At 36.3% G+C, this 16,231-nt stretch overlaps 1 protein-coding gene across 1 annotated transcript in view; it reads right to left on the bottom strand.

Moving 5' to 3' along the window:
* Positions 1-15,920, bottom strand: part of LOC112045122 (putative fatty acyl-CoA reductase CG5065) — a 46,661-nt gene extending 30,741 nt beyond the window's left edge. The window contains exon 1 of the mRNA XM_052883069.1: positions 15,654-15,920. The gene's annotated coding sequence lies outside the window, so the exon portion shown is untranslated. The remainder of the gene's footprint in view (positions 1-15,653) is intronic.
* Between the last annotated feature and the right edge of the window lie 311 nt (positions 15,921-16,231).

Here is a 16,231-nt window from a genome sequence, read left to right as displayed (position 1 = left end):
TAAATTCATTAAAAATTTTTGAATCACATTACATTTCGTATATTTTTTATGATTTATGGACATATTTTTATAACTCTAAAAATTTGACTTTCCATACAAACTTTTAACCCCTGTTTCACCCCCTTCTGATTTAATTTTTGCAATAAAAATGTATCCTATAACCTACCCGGTACTATGGTCTCAAATCATACCAAGGTTTATTTAAATTCATTCAGTAGTTTCAGGTTGATGCCCGGCCAACAAAAACACGGACAGACAGACAAAAAATCGAGTAAAATATTTTTGGCTTCAATGTTTATATGCAATAAAAAATTTCAAAATATCTTCAATTCTTTATATTTTATTATAAGTATAGATAGATAGAGATATATTAAAGTGTAAGCGATAATGCGTACGAACATCGCTTACCCCATTCAGTGGTTAGCAAGCATAATGTCATGAACCAGGCAAATCTCGTTAACCGGTGGATTACACAGACAGACACGGTTGCATTGTTACGTCGTTACATTGTATTATATAATAATACTTGTATATGTGGGTCAGGTGACACCCTGTATAGCACGAGCGACTGGGATTGTCAGAATATAACTATTTCTTTTTAAGGTTCTTGGACCAAGAATATAATATCTATTCATAACTACCGGCCTCGGTCAAGCTTCTCTTTGACTTTGTGTACTTAATTCTTCCGTACCCCTGCCCTAAAACCTACTCTACCCTTACCATTTTTTTTTATTCTTTACAAGTTAGCCATTGACTACAATCTCACCTGATGGTAAGTGATGATGCAGTCTAGATGGAAGCGGGCTAACTTGTTAGGAGGAGGATGAAAATCCACACCCCTTTCAGTTTCTACACGACATCGTAGCGGAACGCTAAATCGCTTGGCGGTACGTCTTTGCCGGTAGAGTGGATATTTTTGCATATTTTCTCACAGTTTTAAGCTTCCGGACAGTGACAGACATTTCAAAACCAAAATCTGCTAAATCTGCTAATTTTAGCGAGATAACAGATTTTTTTATATTATACTGATCAAACTTTGGGTATAGTATGGGACACCTCTAAATCTGGAAAACGGCTTGAATAGGAAACCCCTCACCACCATGTTTCGCTACGTTCATAATTTAGTCGCCGTGGCTAGCACCCTACCAGCAAAGACGCACCGCCAAGCGATTAAGCGTTCCGGTACGATGCCGTGTAGAAACCGAAAGGAGTGTGGATTTTCATCCCCGTCCTAACAAATTAGCCCGCTTCCATCTTAGATTGCATTATCACTTACCATCAGGTGAGATTGTAGTCAAGGGCTAACTTGTAAAGAATAAAAAAAAAATGTCTGACTAGCCACAAATGTCACATACACAAAGTTTGTGCCTGGTAATTTTGTTCCTGGAACTACATTTACTAATGGTGTTCACAAAGTTTTTAACTAGGGTAAGCATTATTGGTACAAATTGTACAAAATGGAAATTTCCTTCTCCAATATAGCTTCGTAATGGGGTAGGCAGTACATTTATGCGTCTATGAAGTATGCCACTGCTATTTACAGCAGGTATTCGTGTGTGGCGTGCAAATTAAAAAGCAGGTAAGCTTTTCAGGTTTAATTTTACAAGCTTTTTAACTTGCTACATTCGTACATTTTTAATTATATTCGTTACTTTTTATTTCACCCTTATCAGCCTAATTTAATGACCCACTGCGGCGTCAGGTTTCTCTCCTTCTAGAAGAGTAGATTTAGAGCATAAACGCGTTTATTAATCTGAGGGCCTAGTGGCAGTTTGATACTGTTACTATCGCCCTAACGTAAACGCGAATTTCTAAGGAATTGAAACAGCGCCATCTAGTGGCACTACTGCACAACTGTTTCAATTCCATATTGCTTTTACGTCAACGTGATCGTAGCAGTATGAAAATATTGAAAACTCCCACTAGGCACACAGTTTCTATAGAATCGTTTTCGTCGTGTAACGCGCTCCCTAAAAATGCCGGTTAGTGTAATTGAATAGCATAAAATACGATTAACTACTTCTAGATTAGTACTTAAAGACGAAATTTGTAAGTAGTTCTAATTAAATTAAAAATTCTTCAGCCGGAACAGCAAAACATCAGTTTAGTAATCGAATATTCTGTGTAACGTTTCTAAGCGATGGGTTTATTAGTCTGTGTAAAAAGTTATTTAAGCTCGTACCACTATCACCATTTTACCACACTGCGACAAAGCGTAGGTATCTATCCCCAGAACCCGTATGAAGCATTTTGCTTCTTCACATACGCATGGCTAGGGTATGGAACTCTCTCCAGAAGCCTGTGTTTCCGTGGGCATCTCTAAGACAAGAGTGAATAGGCATATTTTAGACAAACAGTATAAATACCTATTAATTGAATGAAACACGGCTAAAACTAACGTGATATTAGGTCGGAGAATGCCCGACTAGTTTCGAACCTATACGGATTTGATCAGTTTGGATCGTGCCGCGATGCAAGAACCAGCTTAGTCATATGGGCCCCGTATGGGTTTGAAACTAGTCATACTCCGACCTAATATCACATGAGTTTTAGCCGTGTTTCATAATCGATTAATATGAATAACACTCACGATAGTTTAAATTCTAAAAAAGTATAAGTATCTACTACCTACTTAATATTATATAACGTGTGACACATTACAGGATTTTTTTTCACATTATCAGGTATTAATCATATGTTATCACAAACGTTACTTTCTAAATAAATCAAATGTTTTATCATGGCCTACATTCGAGACGTGTACGGGGATACTATCGGAAACACAAACAAACACGCATACTGATAACAAACTGCTACTGATAAGCATTTTACTACCGCACCTTTTAAAAAATTAAATTAAAGAAGTTACAAAACAACTACATAATTACACAACTTATCTATATTAGCAGTGGATATGACCTCTATTTCCGATTTCGGAGGGTAGTAGGTTCGAATTCGGTCCGTACACCTACACTAAGAATGTATATACCTACTGGTACACCTACTTTCACTTGGAAAATAAATTCCCTATCGTACAGTATTCTCAAATACCTACATAACAAGCTTTTTCAGTGACATCATTTTATTTTTCGTATTCCTCCGCACTTTACCTATCACGAGGGTGCATAAAAATAAATGAACTGCTAAAATAATTACTTATAAGTATTTACTATTTAGAAAATTCATACAATTCATATAGCTATATACATGAATTACAGATAAATTATGAATTTAAAATCTAAAATTAAAAAACCCACTGATATTGGAAAACATCCATACCTACTCATCACACAAATATTTTCTAGTTGTGGGAAACGAACCCAAGACCTTAGATGCAAAATGCAGGGTCTAATCACATAAGTACAGTTATCCCTAACCAATTCATTGATTTAACTGTACAAAAACAGCTAAAAAAGATATATATGTATTATCTAGGTCTAGATACCATTTCGATATCTTACAAAAGGTTCGAAAGATAAATCTGTAAAAGCTATTACAGTTATCTAGCCGGCATCGAGAATAAGATAGTCATATGGAATAGGATCCTAACCTCAAGGGAAATCAGAAGTCGTACGCGAACGAAGTCAACGGCGAACGCCAGTACGTATAATACAATGATGTTTAAATACTGCTGGATGTGTTACTAGGTCATGAAAAATGAGGCGTTCAAAAGATGAAATTTCCACATTTCAGTGTTAGTTGTGGTCAACAACGAACGTTATTTAAACAAATTACACCTACATATCGTCTACAATGTCCAGTTGTGTGTTCAGGAAGTGTAAAACCTATAATCATTATCAACCCACATTCGGCTCACTGCTGAGCTCGAGTCTCCTCTCAGAATGAGAGGGGTTAGGCCAATAGTCCACCACGCTTCACATACGCAGAGAATTAAGAAAATTCTCTGGTATGCAGGTTTCCTCACGATGTTTTTCCTTCACCGTTTGAGACATTTATTTGATATTTAATTTTTTAAAATGCACACAACTGAAAAGTTGGAGGTGCATGCCCCGGGCCGGATTCGAACCCACACCCTCCGGAATCGGAGGCAGAGGTCATATCCACTGGGCTGTCATGGCTTCAAAAAAAACTATATATACTTAAATAAATAATCGAATTAAAGACCAAATTGTGCATGTGTGCACTCAGTTTTGTAGCCTAGTATTATTCGGATCACTTTTTGAGGTGATTTTGTAGGGACATAACCGATCTCTAGTATAAAATTTTCATTGGTATAATCCTGGTTGGTACGCGTACTTTCTCCGCTCTAGATCGATACGTGGAGGTCACGGCCGGACATTGGCACAGAGTGGTCGAAAATTGCACTTTCCTGTCCTTTGCGTACAAAATCATCATTTTAGTAGTCATCATTATCAGCTTATATTATTAGGCTACTACTACAGGGTTAGCCCTCCCTACGTATAGGAGTGGGAATGTGGAATTTAAACCCACACTGCTCCATTTCAGCTTAGCGGGCTTAGGATGATAATATAATTGCCGCCGCCCCTCTACATAACCGATGATACCTAAAATCTTGTATAACGCAGCTTACCGCATTATGTCCGGAAACGTCATAAAGATCCATCCGACTATACAAAGTCTTTTGGGATCATTAATCATTATTATGTTAGAGATAATGACCGCGACCGACGGCTTAATGTGGTGTATTTAACACCGACTTTCCCATTCCAGACTTTTTATTAAAAATCCTTAAATCGGTATTTCATATCTCCATCCAGGACTCGAACCCTGGTCCTCGTGATCCGAAGCCACAGGCACAGAACAGGCCAACCACTAGATCAACGGGGCATTTTAGTAATTATAGAGCTTTTTGTGACAGAACTCGATTTGGGAAATACTGCCATGATTATTCTGCCACGATTCAGCAATGCTGAATTTTTTTCCACCTACAACATGGATATATTCAAGTCAAGAGTTTTAGTAGACTCAAAATTAATTACAAAAATAAGAAAACTACAAAGGTTATTCACAACATTTGTCAAGACAACTTAATTAACGAATCAATCTGTAATCAAAATAAGACCCTAGAATAGCAGAGAATGACCTTGAGTGAAGTCACGCACTTGTGAACGTTGTGTGTAGGGTTAAAGGCGCCTTTGACAGATAGAGTGAATAGGCTTCTAGGCAAGCGCGTATTACCATAGGCTGCATCATCGCTTACTGTCAAGCATGATTGCAGTTAAGCGCTCCTTTTTTATAATGAAATAAAAATGCTGTGCCCTTTAAAGGGCATCGCTACATTACAGGCACATGAGGCTTAACATGCCTCAGGTTGATGAACACAGGGCAACAAAAATCTGTTATTATATAGAGCAATTTGCTGAAAAAAAAAATAACTAAGTAAAATATGTAATATCCAGGTAGGTAAGGTATTTCTCGGAGCTAGATCAATACGCAGGTGCCAAGGTCGGACGTTGACCCAGACTTACCAAAAATTGTAATTTCTTGCCATTCATTAGACAAGACATAGCAAACAAATACATGACAAGAAAGCGGTATACAATACTAAACAAAAATGGATTTTCGAAATACATAGACGAAAAAATAAAAAAATAAGTCTAAAACAAGACTTTCTATACTTCCTTAAAAATGATACGTAATAATGCTTAAAAGAGGGGTAGGGTTAGGTAGGGTATTTTTTTAGAGTAGAGTTTTTTTTAGGGTCGCTAGGGAGAGTTTAGTAGTATAGTAGATCCGTTGAATGAGTCATTGAATGAGAATAACAATTCAGAGATCCATTTGTGTATTATTAAGGTTTAGTGCTATTTGAATCTACGGAACTCTACAATGCGAGTGTCCTGACACGCACATGTCAGGTTTTTTATTATTCTGGTCAGGCTGTATTATTGTAGTCTCTGTGTTCTCACTGCTCTGTGCGCCCAACACTTTCACTGGCCACGTCCACACTTTCAAATACAATGACTAACATTATGATTCACATACATCATCGTTTTCGAATTCCGTAATATTATTCATAAAAAGTACAATCATTAGAACGCGCCGAATATCGAATCTGCACCGTAATAGTCTGCTGTAATTTTTAATTCATTTTAATTTTCGATATCTCAGTAATCCGATATATAATAATGATCATCCGATATGATCTATGGATTAGGATTATGGATTAGAAGTCAAAACTAAAAAATATATATATATTAGCATCAGAACAACACTATTGGCATAAATTTGTAATTCCTTGTAATGTATAATATATTGTAATGTAATGTGTTTGATTATAAAACATCAAGTATTTTTATTGGCGGTGTCAGTATTTAATAACACTATTTTCCAGCTAGCTTATTCACTATTTGGTATTTATTATCAACCTATTGAAGTGGACAACAAAATGTCATCTACATACTTTATGATATCCACCGGATGACGTTTGTAATTTGTATGTGGATGGCATTTTGTCAATTGATTTGTTTTGTATTTCGCTGGGTTGATAATAAAGGCCAAAATAGGAAATAGACCAGCTGATGTCGATCGGGCTATGATTATCGTTAAAATCTATCTATCTTCATCATTATCAAACCATTTTCGACTCACGGCTGAGCTCGAGTCTCCCCTCAGATTAGAGGGGTTAGCTCAATAGTCCACCACGCTGGCCCAATGCGGATTGGCAGACTTCACACACGCAGATAATTGAGAAAATTTTCTGGTATGCAGGTTTCCTCCTTCACCGTTTGAGACACATGATATTAAATTTCTTAAAATGCTCACAACTGAAAAGTTGGAGGTGCAAGCCCCAGAACGGATTCGAAATCACACCCTCCGGAATCGGAGGTAGAGGTCATATCCACTGGGCTATCACGGCTCACTTATCTATCTATTACTTATAATAATACTGTAACAGGTCAAATTATGTACTTTAATGAAGGGAAATTTTTATTAGGAGGCATTATACAGGGTGTCCCGTAAATAGTACGACATACTCTACAGGATGATAGCTGACACCAAGGCCTACTAAAATAACGCAATATAATATGTTAGCCGAAAAATTACGGTTTTTAAGTTATATTGATTTGTGTTCAAAATACAAAAATCCCTACCCTCAGTGAAGTTTAGTCACGTGCTGGAAAATTACTTAAGCGTTGATTTTTAACCGACTTCAAAAAGGAGGAGGTTCTTAATTCGGTCGGTATTTTTTTTTATACTTGGTAATTATTTTTGAATAGTGCAAAATAAGTTTGTTTGTTTGAACGCACTAATCTCAGGAACTACTGGTCCGATTTGAAAAATTATTTCAGTGTTAGATATTAGATAGCCCATTTATTGAAGAAGGCTATAGGCTATATATTATTCCTGTATTCCTACGGGAACGGGAACCATGCGGGTGAAACCGCGCGGCATCAGCTAGTATGTTAACTAAGCATGCTTTCCGAAACTCAGGTGTGTAATACTACCAACTTCCCAATCCCGGCTGAAAAAAGCTCAGAATTTCATAGCCCGACCTAGGATTCGAACCCAGGACCTTGTGAGAAGTCTCATAGATATTACTGACTAGTCATGACTGGTACCTAAGATTTACTGAATTATTTTTGGACTTCTATTATATTATCTACCTTAAACTTGAAAATATTTGATTACTTAATTTATATTTAATGGAATCTTGAACTTCAAAGATATTCTAGACTTAAACTATATCGATTCAAAATTAAACTTACCACCTAAAAATCGTGCATCTGTATTTTAATATACAAAAAAAACACACACATAAACACGATTAATTAAAAAAGACACAGTAAGAATCGCGCGAAACTTATTTAAAAATATAGTTCAATGACCTTAAAAAAATGAAGAATAAAAGTAAGTTAGTAGGTAACCAATACACATAAAGCTAACAATGAAACTGTTCGCTACAGAACCGTTATGTCGAGAGTGTCAACCAATACTAAACTTTCAGTACACCATTTACTACTAGTCCAAGAGCCGGGGAACATTTTTACAAATGATTACTATCATGTCAAAGATTTTATATTATTAGATATGTCACTAACGTGAAACGTAAAAGTCACTAACGTAGAAGAGAGGCGCACAAAGATGAGTAATTATCTTAATTTAATTTAGTCACATAGTGAATTGTGTGTATAATGTAAGTTTGTGTAAAAATTGTGCATGTGTGCGCTCAGTGGAGTAGTTAAATTCGTAACACTTTTTTCGATGATTTTGTAAGCACGTAACATATCGTCGTCATCAACCCATATTCGGCTCACTGCTGAGCTCGAGTCTCCTCTATGAATGAGAGGGGTTAGGCCAATAGTCCACCACGCTGGCCCAATGCGGATTGGCAGACTTCACGCACGCAGAGAATGAATATAATTCTCTGGTATGCAGGTTTCCTCACGATGTTTTCCTTCACCGATTGAGACACGTGATATTAAATTTCATAAAATGCACACAACTGAAAAGTTGGAGGTGCATGCCCTGAACCGGATCCTGGGCTATTACTGCTCGTAACATATCTATAACATATCTATAGTATGAAATATCGTTGTATTAAGTTAATTTTCCGTGAGTAGCTTTATCTTGAACTGTACTCCCTTCCTCCCAACTTGTATACGAGGTCATCGAAAATTGTTACTAACCAGTAGTTTTTTTTTACTGTTGCTTAATTAATAGGTTAATACATATTAACAGCCACATTATCCTACAAATTGCGGTACGTTATCTCGTTCATCTCAAAAATTTTTATTACCTAGTAACCCTGTTAGCTACCAGAATCAAGAATTTTTACTATTTTAAATATAAAAGTTGATCGCTTCATCGCGATGAAGCTACTCGCGCAAAATTAACTTGATAGTAATCAATTGTAAAAATACTCCCCGGATCCTGAACTATACGTACCGTACATCGTAATGGTACGTGCATGGGCTGACAATCTCTATAGCTCAACGGGAAGAGAGTCGGATACATCACCGAGGGGTGGTGGTTCGACTCCCACTCGCTGCACTATTATCGTATCCACTCCTAACACAAGCTTTCTCGACTAGTTAAAGGGGAATGGGAATATTAAATATTAAATTAATTAAAACCATAAGCTTGCCAACCCACATTGGAGAAACGTGGTGGGCTTGTTTTCTCTCCTATAAGGAGGGAGCCTTCAGCCTAGCCCTGTAGTGAACCGTAAAATAGGCTCATAGTGAACCATAACATAAAATACAAACGCAAAATCGGTAGTGTGGTCCGCCCTTTATCGCAGCAATATTAGCCTCATTACGGCACGTTCACACGACACTACTGTCACCGAATTTCATTCATTCATTCATTCAGTATTAGTGTCAATAGGTCGATGCCCAATTGAGCCCTTTGCGCTATTCCCAGTGTCATCTGTCATTCAATTCAGTTCGAAATATTATATGTGTTGTTAGTGTCACGTAAAAAGGGCACTGACGATTGACCTGCGATGTTCGCTACCGGAAATCTAAATAAAGGATTCAATTGTTTTTTTTTATACTATACTAGCGGACGCCCGCGACTTCGTCCACATTGAATTCTATTTTTCACATATCCCGGCAGTTTTTTCAGTCTGTTAACAAAACCTATATTATGTCTATTATCTATACCTAGTAAAATTTATTTTCATTTTAAAAGTCTTTTAATCGGTTCAAACATAACACCTACTAAGATTATAGGATCACTGTCTGTCTGACAAGAACTTTTAATTCGACAATACGTGTAGAGTTGTCATTTCAGTGGAGAGTGTTCATGTTTGAGGATTTGAACCCTGGACCTGGTGTCCCAAAGCCACATAGACTAATCACTAGACCAACGAGGCACTGGACAAACGTTGGTCCAACGTGTCATTGTAAGTGATGTCGATGTCGTGTAGAAATCGAAAGGGGTGTGGATTTTTACTCTCCTCCTAGCAAGTCAGTCCGCTTCTATCTTTGATTGATCGATTGATTGATTTAATCACCTATCATCAGGTGAGATTGTAGTCAAGGACTAATCTGTAAATAAAAAAAATATATATCCATAATATTGTTCTATACATACGACATTAGGCGAAAGCGCAACATTTCAGACTTACTGCAAAATCACTTTCCATTCCATCGCTCATGATGACAGTCACGTGCAAGACGAGTCATTTCCTATCGAATTCGAATTGTAAGTTTTTGTTTGTAGACTGGACTATAGTCCAGTCATTTGGTAGTAATGTCCCGGAAATTTTGGAAATTGATGATTTTCTATAGGTATTCCTTTGAGATCTTTGTCTTTTAATAATATTTTTCCTAATAAACGAGCATTGCTTTATAAACGAGAGATCTTGGGTTTTATTATGAACTCGTATATTTAATTTTTAACGAATATAATGCTTATATTACAAAATAAATAATATGATTAAGATTAAACACAAAATGATAAATAAAATATGCACATTATACGGCTTTATCTTTAAAAACCAAAAAAACTTTATCAACCAAAATAAGAATCTAATCAAAATGTGTAAAAAAAGTGCACACAAGATGATAAAAAATTTCGAACGAAATATCCATTTATTTATATTTATTATATAATTATATTATTTTAATTTTTCCCTCTTCTTTTCAATGAATATACTAACGGAATTTGCGTGAAGTCTAGATTTTTTCATAAATATCTACTACCAATAGCATTTAAGTTCACGATACCATTTAAGTGTTAAATATACGTATCATGTCGTACAATTTGTTACAGTACGTCATTCAAAAGATCCTTTACATTATTTTAACAAACAATATACAGTTACGACCCTGTGATTTAAAGGCTAGCATATTTCTTTCATTTTCAATACATAAAAATTAAATAAAAGTGTCTGTATGTGATTTAAAAATAATTATGTTTTATCAAGAGGATATATTCATTTACGCTATACTACAAGAAAAACGTAAAAAAAACTTTTTTTTACGTTTTTTACGTAAAAAAAACTTTTTTTTACGTTTTTTTTTAAATTTAGTTTTTATAATTATAAGTTTAGAATCCGTGGAGAAATTTTACAATTGATTACTATCAAGTTTATTTTCCTTGCTGAACTTTTATATTTACGAAAATTTTTGATTCTGGTAGGTAATAAAAATTTCTGAGCGTGAATTAAGCAACAGTACAAAACAGCTGTTTAGTAACAACTTATGGTAAACTCCCCTCTTCCCAACTTGTATCAATAACGAGGTTACTGTTTTTTTACTGTTGCTTAATTAATAGTTAATACAACTTCACAGCCACAAATTGCGTGGTACATTATCTCGTTACAACGCTCAGAAATTCTTATTACCTGGTAACCCAGTTAGCTACCAGAATCAAGACTTTTCGTAAATATAAAAGTTGTGCGTCTCATCAAGATGAAGCTCATCATCATCATTATTATTAACCAATTGGCAAAATATGGCAGAATTCACACGCGCAAAGTATTAAGAAAAATCTCTGGTATGCAGGTTTCCTTCACACGTGATATTTATTTTTTTCAAATGCACACATCTGAAAAGTTGAAGGTGCATGCCCCAACTTTATGAGAATTAACTTAATAGTAATCACTTGTAAAAATGCTCCTTGGATCCTGGGTTATTAGGATTCCGTACCTCAAACGGAAAATAACAAAACAAAACGAAACTGTTACATGTCACTTCGTTGTCCGTCTGTCTGTCTGTCAGTCCTGTCCAGTTTTAGATGTGCCAAGAGGACAGGTCAATATAAAATGACGTCAAAATAAATTACCCTCACTAGACGGTGTTCCGTATTACATCATCGAGTCTGCCGAAGTTGTCATAATTTGAATTACAACCAATCAAATAAGCGTGTAGGTAGTCTCTAGAATTAAACAGAACTAGCAGGACCTCGCGGTTAGACCTGCGTAGTACCCTTTCCCGTGGTACTATGGGGATAAAATATAGCCTTCCTACCACCCTACCGACAAATACGTGCCGCCAAGCGATTTAGCGTTCCGGTACGATGTCGAGATACTGACAGGACTATGTATTTCATCCTACTCCTAACAAGTTAGCCCGCTCCTATCTTAGTTTGCAGCATCACTTACCATTTTAGGTGAGATTGTAGTCCAAGGCTAACTTGTAGATAAAAAAAAACATACATACAGCCGAATGTAGAACCTCCTCCTTTTTGGAAGTCGGTTAATAAAAAAAGCCTTTGTTCCTCCCTAATAATGCTAATATAATCTTTCTATTAGTTAAAGATTTTTCAAATAGGTCCAGTAGTTTTTGAATTTTATTCGTATTTTTTTTTTAAATATTTGCCATATTTTTTAAATATGACCAATATTCCCATTCCCCTCCAAATAGTCGGGATAGGCATTAGGAGTTAATTTACGCTCGCGACTTCATCCGCGTGAAAATCAATGTAAACTTTCAACCCCTATTCCATCACTTTAAGGGTTGAATTTTAAAATTTCTTCAATCACATTATATTTAGTATTTTTTATGATTTACGAAAAATTGTTTTAAAACTGCAAATCTAACTTTCCATACAAACTTTCAACTCCTATTTCACCCCCTTCTATTTTTACTTTAGGGCCAAAAAGTACCCTATGTTTTGCTTTAAGGTCCCATTTACCATTACACCAAAATTCATCTTGATCGGTTTAGCCGGTAAGCCGTGAAAAGGTACATACATAGAGAGAGACGCAGACAGACAGACTTTATTCGCATTTATAATATTAGTATAGAATGTGGATAAAAAAACAGAGACTCAGCTTCACGCGTTTGTCGACCTAGGGTGACCTAGCCGATGCAGGTATCAGGTATGATTCAAATTGAATTGCAAATTCAAACAACTCCAATAGCAAAACCTCTCAACTGCACTAAAAACAGAACGACGGCCTCCGTGGCGTAGTGGTAGGCGCGGTGGATTTACATGACGGAGGTCCTGGGTTTGATCCCCGGCTGGGCCGATTTCGTTATCAACCCATATTCGTCTCACTGCTGAGCTCAGAATAAGAGGGGTTAGGCCAATAGTCCACCACGCTGGCCCAATGCGGATTGGCAGACTTCACATACGCAGAGAATTAAGAAAATTCTCTGGTATGCAGGTTTCCTCACGATGTTTTTCCTTCACCGTTTGAGACACGTGATATCTAATTACTTAAAGGGCCGATTTGGATTTTCTTAATTGGTCCAAGTCTGGCTGGTAGGTTACGGCCGTGGCTAGTTGCCACCCTACCGGCAAAGACGTACCGCCAAGCGATTTTGCGTTCCGGTACGATGCTGTGTAGAAACCGATAAGTGTGAGGATTATTGAGATGTTAGCCCGCTTCCATCTTAGATTGCATCAGGTGAGATTGTAGTCAAGGTTTCTTTGGATCTTTTGTCTCTATCGTTATAAGAGAGGGGATCAGGAACTTAGACCCACGACGCTACTCTAAAGCGGGTTGGCGGGCTTAGGGAGATTATGTTATGCTCTCAACATGTTCTGTATATTGTTCTCCGAGGCTTCCCCATTCTGGGCTGATAACTTTTATTCATCATCATTGTCAACCCATCTTAGGCTCACTATTGAGCACGAGTCTCCTCGAAGAATGAGAGGTGTTAGGCCTCAGTCCACGACGCTGGCACAATGCGGATTGGCAGCCTTCACACACGTAAAGAATTGAGAAAATTCAACTTTTATTGCTTAGAAGAAAATATAAAATCTCAGTTTTTCACAGATCGACTGAAAACTCGAAATACCTCGTTATCCAAAGCCAGGTAACCACTGTACTTTAGAGGCAGTCTCATACATATGAAAGTCTTAAACAATGGTTTTTTTTATACCAGAATAGCACTATAGCTTATAAGAAAATGCTTCTGCTTAGATTTTACTTAAACATAAGGCACAGGAGTTACACAAAATTTTCCTGTAGATACGTTTTTTTACAAAAAAGTGTTTTACAGATAGCATGGGTACGGTGACAGTCGCCTGTATGACGTTCATAATACGTACTATTCATGAATCGCAAATCGTGGCAAACTTTTCACGAATTAAACGAACTGTCACCCGCACCATCCTACATGAAACGAACTATAGTGGCATCAGTGGCGTGCACTTCATACATTCTTAATGCTTATCAAGTACAGATTTGCCCAAATTGGTTACTTTTCCTTACTAGTGCATACCCTGATCGACAACCTTATGCACGCCACTGAGTGTCATGTAGGACACGACGTTAAGATTACAAAACATATGCTCTATTTAATGTTAAACGTGTAGACCAATGTATCAAGTCTAACCGAACTCTACGAAGTATCCTAAACAAGTGATTCTCCCTAAATCGTCCAAAGCAGTGATTCCCAAAATGGTCTATATCGACCCCTAGGGGTCTATATCAACGAAAAAAAATTTGGGGGTCCATTAAATGAAAATGGTTTCCACATGGATCATAACACATACACTGATAGTACCAATTTTTTACATCATATTATCTTAGAATATCAAAACATAAACGTTATTTTAAAAGTAATTATGAGGTAAAAAAAATATTATATTTGTTTATAAAATTGTGTAAGTTGAAGGATACAGAAAATCAATATCAAATAAGCAGGGGGTCTACCCAACACGGAAAAACATGGCAAGGGGTTTACGACACAAAAAAGTTTGGGAAACTCTGGTCTAAAGCTTCAAACCCGCAGTGTTTGCCCGGGATTCCGGGATAGCTAAGCGGGAGGAAAAACGATTTTCATGAGTTTTCACACGATTATAAACCTACATATATATACTTTTAAATTAACTACGTACACTTTTAAGTTTTTCTTTTTCACAATGTATTCGAATTTCGTAATTAAATCTAATAAGTTAATTTAAAAATATGTAGTTGGGTTGGTATATTATATTATAAAAATGTATTAGGAGCGTATAGCTTAAAGCAATTTAAATAATAATAGTAAGTTTATCTGAAATATCGACTTGAAATTTCGTGCAATAATGCCGTTTCTAAATCTAGGTTAACCTAACTAGCTATCACTCGACTTCTTTTTTTTAAATAAAAATCTATATTTAGCGAATGTTATTAAAATTAGATTAATTTATTTTTTATTTTGGTAGATTTTATTCTTATATTCATACAGATATCTAGGTAACCTAGTTCCGATTTGAAAGCTGTCTTCTGCAGTTTTTTAATTATCTCTACGAAAATTTTAAAACACAAGATCTTTACTTATTATGATTTTAATCCTACGAAATATGAACAATCAAAAATCGTTAACGAACAAGTAAGTCTATTGTGTAACCCAAATGTGCTATCTGAAAAGTAGGTCCCTTTCTTAGTAATTTTTTTAACCAAGAAAAATTATCTCATCGAGGCATATAAAGTACCGCGCATGCTTATCTGCCCATTGAAAAGACCTCGAAACGGGATAGTACCCGTGAGAGCGACAGAGACAAATATAGGACTCCCGAAATTCTGGGGAAACGTTTAAAAAACCAATGACACAGCTTCCACTAAATTGCACTTAGCACGTTATGTCATTCCACTATAATTTAAATTAAAAAAATTAGAGCACACATACATAACTCACCTACATTCAATTTTTGAATTAAGTATTCTAATGATGTCAAGAGCGAATCGGAAAACTTAAATATTACAGGCTGAATAACACCGATACCGTTGCATGAAAAAGTTCACAAATTAAAAATGAAATGCAGTGTTAAGTAAATTTAGCACTCACCCGTTCCAAATTAAAAATACACTGGTAATTAACACATAACACAGAAACAGTTCGGGAACGGACTACGGTTCAGGTTATAAAATTATAAAATAATACGGAATTATTTTTACCACTGCGTGCGACTCGGCCGGTATTGACGTGGTGGTTCGACGAGCCGTTTTGTGTGTTTTCGGATGCAATCGGTATGGGAAGAACGGAATAAAAATCAATTGAAAGACGCGTTACCGAGTGGCCATTTTGTCTAGCACGGGCGGGAGCGCGCATGCGTCTAGGGGCTCTGAGTATAGACTAATTTTCGTATGCCGCTAAACGTTGCCTACACCAAATATAGGCCATAGATCACAGTTCTAGCATACCCATAGATTATGCATACGCTTTAGCACTAAGAACGCTAGCAAACTTAAAAGCTATACCTTCTTAGGTGTCCACTACCCAAAAAGTACATAACATTTCCAAATTTTCTTTTGAAAATATAAAATTAATATTTACATATTACATGGAATGTTTTGCGTAAGCCTAAAATTTGCATAATAACGCATGCATGCTAGATTTGTTCCCAAGAAATTTCAAATCGAGGA

Source organism: Bicyclus anynana, chromosome 8 (assembly GCF_947172395.1).
Source record: "Bicyclus anynana chromosome 8, ilBicAnyn1.1, whole genome shotgun sequence".
Lineage (NCBI taxonomy): Eukaryota > Metazoa > Arthropoda > Insecta > Lepidoptera > Nymphalidae > Bicyclus > Bicyclus anynana.
Note: the sequence above shows the minus strand (reverse complement) of the source record. Positions and strands in the feature narration are given on the sequence as shown.